Source organism: Chelonia mydas, chromosome 6 (assembly GCF_015237465.2).
Source record: "Chelonia mydas isolate rCheMyd1 chromosome 6, rCheMyd1.pri.v2, whole genome shotgun sequence".
NCBI classification, from domain to species: Eukaryota; Metazoa; Chordata; order Testudines; family Cheloniidae; genus Chelonia; species Chelonia mydas.
The window spans coordinates 51,888,850-51,904,238 of record NC_051246.2 but is presented as its reverse complement, the minus strand read 5'-3'; the positions used below and the strand labels follow the sequence as shown (position 1 = coordinate 51,904,238).

At 39.0% G+C, this 15,389-nt stretch overlaps 1 protein-coding gene across 2 annotated transcripts in view; it reads left to right on the top strand.

Annotated features, from left to right (window-relative positions):
- Window positions 1-15,389, top strand: part of SHANK2 (SH3 and multiple ankyrin repeat domains 2) — a 612,060-nt gene that overhangs the window by 137,735 nt on the left and 458,936 nt on the right. The window lies entirely within an intron of this gene.

Below are 15,389 nucleotides of genomic sequence, written 5' to 3'. Positions count from 1 at the left end.
TTGAGACCATGATATTTTAAGTGGGTCTGGAAAAGAAATCCCTGATGCAAAAACTCTGAAGCTTCAGGACATTCAGATTCAGATGCAAACTTTGTGGCTTTGGACCATCATTTTAATATGTACCTAGTACTTTAAAAACATATCAACCACCATTTTCATAATGGAACAGATACAGTACAGGTGATTAAACCTTCCCCTCACCACCTTACCAACGAGCTTCATCCCAGTTCACGAATGAATCATTTTAAGGAGACTGAGAAATTTAGTCTTTGTCCTGTTGTATTAATTCAGATGGAATATATGTGCCCAATGAATTAAAGGTGTTAACATAACCCAGTCACGGTCCAACATCAGACAGTTTTAAACAACGCTCAGGGTTTGGTATACAGAGACCTCAGCCTGCTTAGTACCATGGCAAATACATTATTAAAAATCCTTTTAACCTTTTATTAAAGAAACGGAGGGGGGGGGGCGAGACAGTTAAAGAGTTTGAAATGTAAATTATTAAGCAAGGCTTTCATTTTAACAACATTCTTTGGTCTCTTTCTCTTTAGCTATAGAGAGTTTTTAGAAGTAAAACCTCCATGTTTGACAGTGTCTTAGATGGTAATAACTTGTATTTTTTGTGGAAAGGAGAAGAAATTAGTTAAGATGGGCTGGAGCTGCTGTTGTTGCTATTAAAGTCCGATCCTGTTTCCTAGAAGAAAACAAGAGAAACATACAGAAAAGGAGGAGAGAAAAAATAGCTAAGAGAGAATATCCAGCTTCTGTCTTTGATGTTGATTCTCATTTGCAGCCTCACGGCTGGAGAAACATAGGCACTATACATGGTCTTATCAGCCACTCTGAGACTTGACAAAATTGTACAAGCATTGGGCTGTTTGGGGCATTGAATTTAGCTGCCTCTTTCTGGTCATAGGCTTTACAGCAGTGTTGCAAAATAATCTTACTGGACAGATGATAAAAGGGGATGGATAGGAAAGAGAAAGAAATAAGGTGGGGAAGGAAAAGAACACAGGAGGTATATGTGTTTGGGAGGGGGGAATGACAGTTTCACATCCCAGATGTTATTTGGAATTTAGCCAGAGCCGCTGGTGATGTCATCTAACTCCCTCTCTTTGGTCTGGCCATGTCAGGACATAAGGATAAAAAGGTCTGAGGTCCTAAGTGACATGGGGGTGGCATCCATGAAAGTGAAGCTGTCTCCTTCCCCTTCTCTCGTCTTTCAGTCAGTCAGCATTGTGGTAGGCAGCTTTTTCCCCCAAGGGAGTAATGGGAACGAGAACCCCCAAAGGGAGTAATGGGTGGAATAGCCTGTCCCCTCATTTTTTTATTCACCAGTTAGGCCTAATTTCTGACACATCAATTTTGGTTTATTGATTTCTGGTCTCACACTGTTTTTGTTTACCAGGCATAATCTTAACAGAGTCCTTGAATTATATCAGTAGGCCTTTTTTGTTTGGACTAATTCAGATTGTCTCCTTTCCACGCCTTTTCCCCACAAGATTTATTGTTATAGGTTGTTGTGACATTTTATGAACTTTCACTCACCTCTTACAGTTGAGCTCACAATTAGGGTCAATTTGTAGTCCGAATATCAGAATGGCTCCTCTAGTGGGACTACCAATAAGGGTAGCAGTTGTACAAGCTATTGAATACAGAACTCAAAACAGCTGATGTACTAGTGTTGTTAATGCCTTGTTTAGTGACAAACTCAGGTATGGTGTGTAAGACATGCAACAAGTGATGCCCAGCTGAGACAAGCTGTGCTGTGGTTCTACTGACATAGCCAGAGACAAGCTTTTTTTGTGGTCTGATAGAGTTGCTGTCTATAAGCCACAGGGGTCTAGGTTTGAGTCTTGGATGCTGTACCATGAAGGATGTACACAAATAGCAAGTCCAGTCACTGCATCTGGAGGGGATGCTGCTAATTTGCTAAATCTCCTCTATCAATCTGGCCCCCCATGGCTCTAGTGTCTGGTATTCTAGTGCCAAGTGGCAGACACAGTTTAAACAATTTCAATTAACAATGGGTCCAAAAACTATTGATATGTGACAGTGTCATATGCCTCTTTAAGAGATTGTTTGGATTTTTTGCTTTTATTTTCCCTTTGGAGAGTCATGTCAGTTTGTGGCATATCTAACCCGGGTTGATTATTAATCCCCAGCAACATGTACTAGGCAGCCCTGAAGCCAGAAATCAAAGATACTAGGAATGAGGAAGTAAAAGTTGAAGTATCAATGGTAAAAGCAGAGGCTGCCATCTCTACCACCAAGAAGAAAGTGAAATCTTTCATGGGATTAGCCAAGATTTGCCAGAAGTTCATTCCACAGTTTTCTCATATTACAGCTCAGTTAAGAAATCTGAAAGGAAAAAAAAGTAATCTGGCCAAGGGAATGTCAGGGACCTTTAGATACCCTGAAGAAGACCCTTTTTCAGAACCTGTGTTAATTAGTCTGGACTTTAATAAACCATTCATAATGCAAACTGATGTGTCAGAGACAGGATTGAGAGCTGTCTTGTACCAAGAGTGGGAAAGAGAAGAACATTCAATTCTATAAGTAGAAAGTTGTATGGAAAGCAATGGTACAGTATGATTGAAAAATGTCTTATTGTGAAGTGGGCACTGGAAGCGTTAAGGTAGTATTTCCCAAAATGAGCCCCCTTTCAGGAAAATGAAAGCAATTGCACCCCTTTTCAACTCTGCTATGTGGTATTAAAGGCTTCCTTATTTTAATTCATATATCTTTTATACCATGCCCTCAGGCCACTTCAGATAACACTGGAATAGAGCTCATAATATAGTACTTCCTATCCTTTCTTACATGCTTTGAATAGTGGAGTAAAGTAATGTTGATGTTTAAATGTATCATAATTGGCATCTGAGTTAGCTCCAATGAACATGAATGGAACCAGTTGTACCTCTGAGCTAACATTAAAGGTTCTCTGAAAACTCAGGCAGATGCCTCCTGCATTGGTTGCACTTGCTTCACCCTGAAGGTTTTCCAAACCACCATAACAGCTTGAGACTAACTATTTTTTTTAACATGAAAGCTGAGACTCTGGAGAACATGCAACTATGCAACTCTGGCCAGTTCATTGCTCAAACTTGGGAACATGTCCCATGCTTTGGGAAATAGTGCATTACAGTATTATCTCTTAGATACCAGGTTCACACTTGTAATAGATCACCACCCAGTATGACATGGCATAATGAAATGTGAGACAAATGCACAAGTTACTAGGTGCTGTTAAGCACTACAACGTAATGGTTTCAAGTAAGACAGGGTGGGAGGCCAACATAACGATTCAGGCTTCCTATCCAGAGATGGATTAAGAAAACTGATGGAAGTAACAAAATTGGAAACATCCATTCTCTCTTAAGGAGCAGGGTATGTGCCAGTGTGGTCTGTGTCTGTAAGAGATGTTAGATTTTTTGATTGCTTTATTTCCTTTGAGAATCAGTTTTCTTTCTTGTTCTGAAATTTCATGTGGTGTGAGTAAACACGATATAAATGAGGCGTGAAAGGTCGGACATCCTTTGTTTGTTTTTTCTCCTTTTCTATTAATCACAGCAGTAGTCTGTCTCTTTGTGTCCTTCTCAGAAAACTAGGAAAAGGACAACTCGGCAAATGTATACGTCTGTGTAAAATCCACTGTTGGTGGTTGTCAGGCTCCTAATGATTGGAAGGGTCAGATGAGCCAAACCATGCTGGAAGCACAGGCATAGCAGGTTAGTAAGTGGCAGCTGGAAGCCTCAGGAGAAGTGCTGCTGCATAGCTGGCTAGTGACTCATACCCCATTATTGTGGGACAACAATCCCTATGTATGGTATGCGGTCATTTATATTATTTGTGTGGATTGGGTTTTTTATTTTTTGGGGGGTCCCTTTTCCTAAGGCAGTGAGGACTAATGCATTCAATTCATTTTACTCTACTGGAGCACTTTATTCTTTATAAAGCTGCTGGTTCTGTATGGGTATGTCTGCACTGCAATTAAAAACATGCAGCTGGCCCATGTCAGCTGACTTGGGCTCGCAGGGCTCAAGCTAAGGGGCTGTTTAATTGTGGTGAGGGTGTTCAGGCTCACCCCTTTCCCCTATGAGGGGGGAAGGTCCCAGAGCTCGGGCTCCAGCCTGAGCCCAAACGCCTACACCATAATTAAACAGCCACCTAGCCAGAGTCTGAGTCATTTGACATGGAACAGCCGCGGGTATTTAATTGGAGTATAGACATATCCTAAATGAATACAATGTCATGGTCCTATGTCCAGTGTAGATATTCATGGATTTCACTAGGTGGTGTATCATTTTTTAGTTATGGAGAATGTTAAACTGGGGAAGCTTTAGTTGCTGTGAATGCAGCAGAGGAAACTGTAATGGCAGCATTGCAATAAAGAAGCATTAGAATTAATACACTACCATCTGTCTTTATTTTGTTGACCCAGTCGATCAGACAGCACAAATGGAACTGTTACAAAATTATGCGAAATCCCCTTGAGTTAATAGGATTTTGCATACTAACAATGTTTATTCATGTAATCAGCAGAACTGAACACTGAAACTTCTTGTATGTCCATAATGATGTGCACTATAGCTACTGCACATGCTCGTTAGCAATTTTCAACCATGTCATCTCAGTTATAGCTTATTTATATTTTCTTAAAGTCAAAAGAAATTAGTCTTTCTCGAGGAATAGCTACCTTCAAATGTCCAATATGAAGACTGACCTTTTCCTTAAAGTATCTAAACACTTCCTGAATTTTGTGGGTGGTTTTAAAAGTCTGTCTAAACTTCATTTATTTATTTTTTAATAAAAATTGAGAAACAAAATTGTATTTTGGGTGCCAACTTGTGTGCCACCTATAAGAGTGTCATGATGTGATTTCATTCCTATCTGGGCTACGACTTTAGCTTCACATTAAAATAAAAAACAGGAAACAAAAGAAACATTCCTCAGTTTTTGGGGACTTGATCCTGCAAACCCTTACTCCTGGAAGTAAACTTTACTCATGGAAGCTGCTTTGTTAATCTGAGTAAGAATTTGCAGGACTAGATCCTTAGTTGCCTTTCTGTTATCTAACATAATTGCTGTTTTAGGATTACATTCTCTCTAGTTGGTTGTAGATAAAAAGAGATAGAATCATCTCTCTTCTGCCTGATTTGTGGAGAAAAGAAGAGGTTGGGGTGGTCTTCCTGCTCCAGTGACTGAATGGAAGAGGGGATAAGTGGTGTTGTCTTCAGCTGTGGCTAGAATCAGGAGGGACGAGGGGGATCATGGGACTGTCGGAAGGCCTAATAAGCAGCTGCAGTGCTGCTCTCATGTGAGCATGAGGGAAAACCCTTAGAGCGAGTCTTTGAATATTGCAGCATCCTTCTTTCTGTGTTATGAGATCAATCTGTTATTTCCACCAGTTTTATGCAAGATCTTTTAGAGCTGTGGTTCTCAAAGCCGATCCGCCACTTGTTCAGGGAAAGCCCCTGGTGTGCCGGACCGGTTTGTTTACCTGCCGCGTCTGCAGGTTCGGCCGATTCCGGCTCCCACTGGCCGCTGTTTGCCGCTCCAGGCCAATGGGGGCTGCGGGAAGGGCGGCCAGCATGTCCCTTGGCCCACGCCACTTCCCGCAGCCCCCATTGGCCTGGAGCAGCGAACTGCGGCCAGTGGGAGCCACGATCAGCTGAACCTGCGGACGTGGCAGGTAAACAAACCGGTCCGGTGTGCCAGGGGCTTTCCCTGAAAAAGCGGCGGACCGTCTTTGAGAACCACTGTTTTAGAGAATCTACAGTAATCCTGCCATGATCAATCATCCACCACACACCTGATCTCCCCCCGCCGCCCCATTTTATGCTGTTAGATTTATTTCTAAAATAATCTCTTCCACATATTACAATAAATTTTCTGTAGTATCTGGCTGGTGAATCTTGCCCATGTGCTCAGGGTTTAGCTGATCGCCATATTTGGGATCGGGAAGGAATTTTCCTCCAGGGCAGATTGGAAGAGGCCCTGGAGGTTTTTTGCCTTCCTCTGTAGCATGGGCCACGGGTCACTTGCTGGAGGATTCTCTGTTCCTTGAAGTCTTTAAACCACGATTTGAGGACTTCAATAGCTCAGACATAGGTGAGAGGTTTTTCACAGGAGTGGGTGGGTGAAATTCTGTGGCCTGCGTTGTGCAGGAGGTCAGACTAGATGATCATAATGGTCCCTTCTGACCTTAGTATCTATGAATCTATTAGTAGTTCAGGAGCATCAGTGTTTTGCAGTATATGTGAGCTACTGAAGTTTTGTGGTGCAATTTGAAGCTGACAGATGTGCATCTTGTCAGGCAACAATCTTAGTTTTTTAAAATGGACAATAACCCCATACAAATATTGCATATGTTTTCCGATGGGTTGTATTACATAAGCAAATCCAGTGCAGTATTAGATGGAAAAACATCTGTAAGGGTAAGAACATGCAGAACTTTATAACTTGCCAGTATGCTTAAAATCCCACTATTTAACTATACGTAAGAACTATCTTGGGGATACATTCTAGGTCCAATACAAAGGGAAGAGCTGTCTTTGAGGGTGCAGCGTGAGTCAACATGAGTACTTAATTTGCTTGTACTGTACAGACTTCAGGAGAAATAGTAGTGTCAGCAGTGGCTGATAACACTGCCTATTATTAAAGTTGCCCGACACTTCTCATTATACGGACCTATTTTTAATTACTTATAACTTTGCCAAAATTCAACTGTTTGTACTGAATTTTTTTCCATGCCAGATTTCTGCCTCATGATTAATTATTTTTGGAAACCTTCAGCCAAAATGGTTGAGTCATTTCAGAACATGGAGCTAGGGAAAAATATGTTTTGCCCACGTCAAAATGCTCCAGTGCTCCCATGCCCTGGAGCAGGGACTTGAAGTTTAACAGAGGTGTGGCCTTTGTGGCAGGTATGTGCCTTTTCCCATCATTGTGAAAATTTTCATAATTTGGGGAAGTTATGTAGGCCTTTGGGGGAGAAAAAAGCAGTTTGCACGTGTCTCAGTAGAAACATTTTTGATTTTAGCTTCTAAAATCTCAGAAAATTCCATCATCGCTGATCAGAGTGTGCATGCACCATCCCCACACCGTAATGGTGCATGCCTCAGTCGAGGGTTACAGGGGCAAAGCTGGACTTTCTGCAATTTCTGCTCCTAGCTTCTCTGTGCTCAGAAGCGTTCAGGTACTAGAACTGAGAGCAGGGAAGCTGTCTCTCCTATGCCCAGACATCATGAAGGAGGAATTCAGAAGGCAGGATGGACATTACTCCCATAGTGAGCACATATTTAATATTTTGTTTTCTCTGTGTGGCTCAGTGTGTGGTCCCAGGCCTTATTTACTGTCCCCCTTATTCAAATACTGATGTGAAGACACAATTATTAATTTCCTCAGGAGCTTTTCTATGGTGCTTATCATTGTAGTATCCAAGCACATCACAAAAATAAATGAATTATCTATACAATTCCCCTTTGAGTTGGACTGGACATGCCTAATCCCCATTAGCATGAATGGGAGTTTGAAACTGCATTAAAGTGAGGATATAACTTTAACCTTATGGATATCCTCTCTGATTATCCAACATGGACAGTTTGCTTTAAAGGCTTCCCTAAGCCTAACCTTTATTTTGCTAAGTTATTTTGGATATTTTGAATTTTATAAATTGTCTCGTTGAGTGATTTTTTTTTTTTAAAGAAGGGGGGTAATGAGTCTTACCCACAGACAGTCTTCTTTCTCTGATTTATTTTTGAAAGCATGAAAATATAAGGCCAATTTTAAATTATGAACATCTGTCCATTCCCTTAAGATATACCTTTACACATGTAAAATAGAAGTGCTTCCTCTCTATGTAGATTATGTAATTGCAATACTAATGGAGCATGTTAATTAACTTGACAAGGGAATGTGATCTAGCTAAGTTTTTGACATTCCCATCCCTGAGGTGTAACCCTTTTACTAAAGTGCCTGCGTGGAAAATTTGTCCCCGCACATTCCAGCGTATCCATGACAATATTTACAGATGTCTTGCCATGATGCATGCTGTCCTTAGTTAACCTATCAAAAAGATCCTGCTTTTGCCCTGGTTTGTGTAAAACTATAACATTTGTTCTATACGTTTTTGGTTCATTTTTTAAAATTTAGTACTATCCTAATGCTAATAGGTCGCAATGAGGGTAAGAGCCTCATAGTGATTTTTCACTGTTGAAATGGAGGATAGGATACAGTTCCTGACCAGAAGAGTTTACAATCCAGTGTACCTCTGTCCTATATTTGCAGTCTGATTCTGACATTTTATGCCCACAAACAAGCCAAGTTGTCAAGGTATTGAGGCTTAAAAAAGTTGCATGAAATATGGAGAGTTTATATTACGCATTTACATGAGAATAAAGGTGTAAGAATTGTATCTTGTATTAGTTTAAACCACAATTTGTGATTGAGAAAATAAATTTTAGCAGTTCAGCAGTCTACTTTGTAAACATAGGGCAGATTGTGACTGTCATGCATTTGTACTGGAATGTTTGACTGGGTTTTTCTACTGAGAAAATAAGATATTAACACTGATGAAGTAATACTAATAATCTGATTTAAAATTAGTTACAAATTCAAGAAAGTCCACAGTTAGGAAGAATATTGCCCTTAGGAATTGACTCTCATACACATACTAGTGTATGTGTATGTAACATCACAGACCTATTTCAGATATTTCAAAGAACTAAGTACAGTTACAGGAGTGTTAAAGATGGAAGAACAGAATTAATTTTGCTTGCTTTGGAGTTTCTATGGATACACATTATAGCTTCTTACCATCAGATTTTCTGTTTGTGCTTTTATAGCTTTGAGAGTAGATAATTGATGCAAGGATTTGCCTTCCACACCTCTTCCTCTTCACCCAGCCAAATAACATGGCACAGGACATAGCCTGGGGAAACCTGATCCAAAATTCATTGGAATTAAAGGAAAAATTTGAATGGGCTTTGGATCAGGCCCTAAACCTGTGACAGACTTACTTTAATACAAAGTAGCCCACTAATATTTGAAATTTGACATGTCATATTAAAACAAAACATTGTTTCTTGTATGTGTTAATTACTTGACAAAGGGTCTCCACTGATTACGCAGCTATGCAGAAAATCCACAGACTGGAATAACATTCTTTTCAAGCTTTCAGCCTGCTGTGCCAAAACGGAGGGCAGATTCCCATAAATCATTTTCAAAGAGTCTGAATGAATAGAGATGGAGGAAGCAATACATGAAACTCAAATGCAGAGTTGGTGAGATTGTTCCGTCAGAAGACGCAATTAAGTAGAAAGAAAAATAGCAATGGAGATGGTAAGAAGAATTTCTAGAGATGATCCTATTAAAACCCTTACATGGAGGCATCAAAAGGAATTTTCTGTCCCATTTGTAACTACTTACAAGTCAAACCAGATCAGAATATTGATTTATCTTAAACACACACACACATACACAACCCAAATGTATGAACATCTACCATTGTTTTCTTATGAAAGAAATATGAAATTAAGTGTGATGATGATATACTCAAATAAGAATGAGGAATAACTGACATTTTTTCTCATCACTAAAACTGTTGTATTTCATGCAACAATTTAGCAGTGCTATTGATATAGGGGACACGTGCTTTTTTCTGGTAAAAAAGTTTGAAGCAGAGAACATGCCATTTTGCCACATTTATCTTTGAAGAGCCCAAGTGGAGCCTATTATAGTGGGCAAAACATCTTGACAAATGCAATTATACCTCAGAATATAGAAGAGCCACACACAAAAAGCTCACGAAACACTGAGGTCCATTTGACACTAGAAACTGGAACAATGTTGGTAACTGAGTTAGGGGACAACTGTGTTGTAAGCAGATTCCCTGCCATGCTTGAATTTGCAGTGTTGACAGAACAATAGTTAACTGTTTCTCATTACATAAGCATAAAGTATCATTATCAAGGATCAAATCTTAGTGTAATGTACAGCTGGATGTATTGGGGAGAATACAGGCAGTAACCTTTCCCACTGAGGTCATGGAGCAGCAGCATTGATACTGTGCAGCTACTACTACAGATTCAGGGGTTGTATCCCCAATGGTTCTAGTTCCTCCTCCTCCTCTTTGGGGGTCTAGTCTTTTGATTCACTGGCCATGCCACTTCCCTCCCTCAGCCATTCCAAAATACCTCAAAACACTCCACAGTGTATTAGGATGCAGAGAATCCCAGTATAGTACAGCTTCGTGGTGCACAGAGGGTGCAGACCTTCCTCATGGAATCCCATATTTCTTTCCCTCTCCACTGCAACCACACACCTGTACAACAGAATTGATGTGTACGTGCAGAATTTGTTACTAATAGTTACATGGGTTAAGAAGAAATGGAATTAAGAAGTAACACCTAGACAAGAGAGAGATTTGAATATTTTAACTTAAAAGTATTGGCCCCTAAAGACGATAAGAAAGCAAAGCCAGTAAGTCAGTAAGTACAACTTTGGAGGGGGGGGCAGAAATTGATTACAGAGGATATATGGATATAGCATAGTGAAGTATATGCTGTGTTAGTAAAAGATTTAAAAATAGGTGTAGAGGATGGCCTGTGGGGTGGCATAGAGCTCAGTTCATGAGGATGCCAACAGACCGTGTAATTCCATAAGACCTTACCAAATATTTCTCCAGATGGTGGGCTCAAGCCGCCAAATGTGGATCAGAATTACAACACCCCAGAGTTTGGAGGTGTGCAGATCCAGGGTAGTGGCTTGGCTTGTAGTAAGTAAAGGAGCCTTTTGTGATTGTTGGGTTTTGAACAGCCCATAGGCCAGGGGGATGGTTTCAGATCCAGAGTTTTGATTTGGTCCCATCTCTTTATTTCACTTTGCTAATAAAACTAAAGTGGGACCCACTTTCCTACTGTACATTTGAAAACCATATGGGGTTGAAATTATTAAAGCAATTTGAGTCAGTGGTGGTCTGTGGGGAGCTGGCTGGTCCCCTGGTGCTGACCTTGTTTCCATTTGAGAGAAGCAGACAGATGAGAGGGTAAAATGAAGAGTAAAAGTAAATAGTGTGATTTAGCTTGAAAAGACAAAACATTTTTCACATTAAAGACAGCTAAAATACATTCAAAGCTGTCCTAATAATGTTTTTCTGAGGAAACAGTTGCCCTGGTTACATGTTATGGGATTATAAATGGGTGAAGAGGTGTCTGTAAGACTCTCTCTCAACCTATGTCTATGCTATGGAAACTCTTGGAGAACTTTCTCTCTAACTCACCCTCTCCCCGTTAAACCCAGAGTGGCTCAGGTGTTCCAAAATACAGCACTACTGCATGGGAGACAGACTGAAATTGAAGAAGCCAGGAGCCAATCTGTTTATGTATTTAGTAAAATTACGTACAAAAACAAACCAAACAAAACATTATGTTAAAACAACATTAAGGTTGTAAAGTAAGGCACTCAAAAGTTAGGAAATGCCAGAATTAAGTGTGCCTGTACAATTTTAATTTGATTCCCTTGTGCATATCCATTATGATACAATCTTTAATTACATGATCATATACAATTTTCTCCACTAAATGGTTAAACTTTGGCAACGTAACAAATGTAGATTGGGATGAATCCACTAAATTTATATAATAATAATAGTAAGTATCTTGTTAGATATGTTATGGTGCATTTAATTCCAAGGAATCTCAAAGAACTTTTCAAGCTATGTGACTACACAGTGTACAGTAAGTGTCTGCAGAATCAGGATCCCTTGAACACACAGTACTTCTGAGGTAGAGCAGAGGTTCTCAATCTTTTTGTTTCTGAGGACCCCACAAATATGCTATAAAAACTTCATGGCCCACCTGTGCCACAACTGTTTTTCGGCATATAAAAGTTTGGGCCACTATTAAGGGGTAGCAAGCGGGGCAATTGCCCAGAGCCCCACGCCACAGGGTGCCCTGTAAAGCTAAGTTGCTCAGGCTTTGGCTTCATCCTAGCACAGCAGGGCTTGGGCTCAGGCTTGGGTTTTCTGCCCTGGGCCCCATAAAGGCTAACACCAGCCCTGCTTGGCAGACCCGCTGAAACCTGCTAATGGACCCCCAGGGGGGCCACGGACCCCTGGTTGAAAACTGCTGAGTTAATAGCAGTTGTAAGCATTTGGTCCAAAAAACATTGGCAAAAGGGTCTATTTGTGAAAATATAACCACTTCTGACCTTTCTGGAGCTTAAACTTCGGTTTAGGGGCAAAAGTCTTGTGCATTAACGCACTGCAACCTCCCAGGTTTGCTTGGCTGTGATTGCTCCACAGTTAAATAATTTCAGAGTAAGTGTAATGTAGCAGAAATTCTGTATCATTCTTACATTTTTCTACAACAATTCTGCTGAATCAAATTGCATTTGATGGTGTTCTGATTTAGCATAGCATTCACAGGAAGGGAAAAATAGAAACATTAAGTCAAATCTATTTTATTATTGGCTCTGTCTCTTATGTGTTTCATCTGATGTTGCAGCCAGGCATTATCTAGTTTCAATTAATCCTCCCTTAAAATTACTGCTCAACCATCTAGCAGTAATAAGGATTATGTAATAACTAGCTGTTGATAGATCTTTCCAGTTTGTACTGGATGTTGCCGTGGAATGAGACTGTAATTCTAAATGTACACATTACAGAATTTGCTCTTCCTTTCTCATATTAATTATTAAAACAAAACTAAGGGATTTCAGAAATGCATCTGGCTTGTGAATTCCTCGCTAGGTGGCATTTGTAAGCTAGCAAAAAGGAAAGAAGTGCAAGTTCCTGTCTTTAACAAGTGAAAGACGTTAGGTTTTCACATGCTTGGAGTGAGGGAAGGAAGAGGCTTAAATATAATTTGATATAAAGTAGGTAAGCCTAACAAGAAATCCTGCTTCTCAACTAAAAACTGCTCTATATAAATCAGTGGAGTTCTGCCAGGGATGAATTTGGTTTGTTGTCCCTAATGACCTTTTTTTTTTTTTTTTTTTTTTTTGGCCTCCTTTCTTGTTTCATGATGACTTTAATCTATTTGTCCATGTTTTTAGTTTAATAATTGCTGGCAAGATGCTTCTTACATCACAGCAGGTCCTCTTGTCCTCTGAGGGAAGTTTGTATTTTAGAGCCCAGTGAGTGAGATGATTTAGAAATGATTTATTTAAGGCTTACATTTTTTATATTCTTCCATGCAGGCTCAGTTTAATCTTGAGACAGTATTCAGTCATGGCTTATTTATGAGAGTAGTAGAAGTGCAGTGGGGAAAGTAACTGAAATACTTTCCTCATGAATTATATTTGTCCATTTGGAAATCTACCCTAAATGCTCAATTACTGAGGGACAATCTATACTCATTCCTATATTTGCTTTCTACAACTAACTCCCTGTATAACTTTTCATGAGTGATGTATCCAAATACTCGGATGCTAATATCTAAACTGTATCCTTAAAGTTACTCACCTAAATTTGGGTTACTGCTGATTATGCACTATATGTATCTTATGACTTTAAAAACAAACTTTGTATTTGTGGATAATCTAAGCACTATATCCAGATGTACAGACACTGGTTTCTCAACGTATATATTATATAATTTTTTAACATTAGCTTTAATAAAATATTTAAATATGTTTTCAGAACATAAGTTGTGGGTTTTCAAGAAGGAACAGTGTAAAATACAACAAATTCTTCTTTTTAAACAACATTAAGGCCTCTGGAAAATGGGTGTGGCTGCCCAAAAAGGCAATCACATCAGAACAAAGCCTCACTAAGAAAACACTGCAGGGTACAAACATCCAACAAACAAATAAAATGTGGTCGTATAATACAGTAGCCTTCTCCTAACTGTCACTTACATGCATTATGCTAGTCAATCCCAGTACCACTGCTTGGATACCGAGAGCCCTTCACAGATTTCCACGATTGCAGGAAAATCTGTTGTCAATACAAACTGCATTTCAGCAATGAAAATACATAAAATGGTGTATTATGCTTGGCCTGCACCATTTGTTAATATATCTTAAATGTGTGGCATGCTGAATACATAGGAATCAAACTTTAATAGCGATATATTCTGTAAAATATGTTGCAAAAATACCTATTCAGGGTAAAGTTCTAGTTCCAGTGATAGCAATGGTAAAATTCTCATTGACTTCACTGGGGCCAGAATTGCTCTGTCATATCTTATGTTACTATGTGTTTTGAGCTATAATGCTCCGATTACCTTCTAGCTCTTTATATATTCTAATTTATTTTATTTAAATATATTTATTAATATAATGCTCCGATTACCTTCTAGCTCTTTATATATTCTAATTTATTTTATTTAAATATATTTATTAATATTAAGGCTGTCCATTAATCACAGTTAACTCATTCAATTAAAAAAATTAATTGTGATTAATTGCACTGTTAAACAATAGAATACCAATTGAAATTTAGTAAATATTTTTGGAAGTTTTTCTACATTTTCAAATATATTGATTTCTAGTGCAACACAGAATACAAAGTGTATAGTGCTTGCTTTATATTATTATTATTGATTACAAATATTTGCACTGTAAAAATGATAAACAAAAGAAATCTTATTTTTCAATTCACCTCATACAAGTACTGTAGTGTTACATAACTGCACTCAAAAACAAAACAATGTAAAACTTTAGAGCCTACAGGTCCACTCAGTCCTACTTCTTGTTCAGCCAATCACTAAGACAAACAGGTTTGTTTACATTTACAGGAGATACTGCTGCCTGCTTCTTACTTACAATGTCACCTGAAAGTGAGAACAGGCGTTGGCCTGGCACTTTTGTAGCCAGCATTGCAAGTTATTTAAGTGCCAGGTATGCTAAACATTTATATGCCCCTTCATGCTTCAGCCACCATTCCAGAGGACATGCTTGGATGCTGATGACACTCGTTAAAAAAAAATGCATTAATTAAATTTGTGACTGAACTCCTTAGAGGAGAATTGTATATCTCCTGTTCTGTTTTACCCCGATTCTGCCATATATTTCATGTTATGGCAGTCTCGGATGATGACCCAGCACATAACCAAGCTGGGGAGTGGTTGCAAGCAATGTTCCCTCTAATTTTTGACAGGCTGTGTGTGCAAAAAATTTCTTCTGTGCAAATTTTTGAAGCAGAGTTCAAATGTGTGCTCCATGAGGCAAATGTGCCCAAGCGAGTAAAATGCTTATACATTTAAAAAGTTTTAATTTGCAATTTGTGTCAATTTATATGGGTTTTCAGATAGACACATCATAAGTAAAATAAGAAAAACAAAAGTTTGTGTTTTAAATTTAAAATTTTCCTAAAAAAATCAATAAATGATTATCAGCCAAGAATAGGATATGTAATTACAAATGCATTTTAATTTCCT